Here is an 879-nt window from a genome sequence, read left to right as displayed (position 1 = left end):
AGTATCAAACAAATGCACAATGTGTATCTGCTCATGGTAGGGCAGCCTACTAAATTATCTGGGATAACTTTTTAGTCCCTTTGGAAGGTGGCAATTAATGCCTTGACGACCTTCATTAAGCATATAAGTTTAAAATGTTAACAATGACAATCATCGTCAATTACAACATGAGTAAACAAAACACAATATAAAAATATAAATTCCAAACATATCATATATGATAGATAAACAATTAGATTGAATGACATTACCTTGACGATTAATTCTATTATATTCCGACTTTCATAGGCGAGGTGTCATTCTTTATGGTTTTGTAGTCTCTACTTTCCCAATGATAATATATTTTTCAATAGTTCGATACTTATGATTTTTGTGGAGGAAGTGCCTATACTCATCAAACACCTGCTTTCCTAAACTTGTTGAATGATGAGATTTCATTTTTGAACCACAAATTGGACATCCAAATTTTCCCTTTGTTTGAAGACCTGCAAGATCATGTATAATTGGATTAAATATGTTAATTTATATAATTATATATATTGAATGGATTTTTTTTTAAAATCCATGATTTATACTTTAAAAAATTAAACATTATTAAAGTGTGCAAGTTGAACATTATAACATACCACAAAAATGTGTTAGCTCTGGGGGCATCATGAATTGTCCATACAGGCATTGCATGGAATTGAAATTGTCTTTGTCCTATTGGTCTAAAGACGTCATATATAGTGACACCATTCCATAACTCCAACAATTCGTCGATAAGAGGCTCGATATATACATTCATATCTCTAACTTGGTACTTACTAGTTGAATGAACAAAAACATTACATAATTATTATAACCATTTTACTACAATATATATAATTTAATGTACAT

The sequence above is a fragment of the Cryptomeria japonica genome, chromosome 4, assembly GCF_030272615.1.
Source record: "Cryptomeria japonica chromosome 4, Sugi_1.0, whole genome shotgun sequence".
Taxonomy (NCBI): Eukaryota; Viridiplantae; Streptophyta; class Pinopsida; order Cupressales; family Cupressaceae; genus Cryptomeria; species Cryptomeria japonica.
This window is presented reverse-complemented; position numbering follows the sequence as displayed.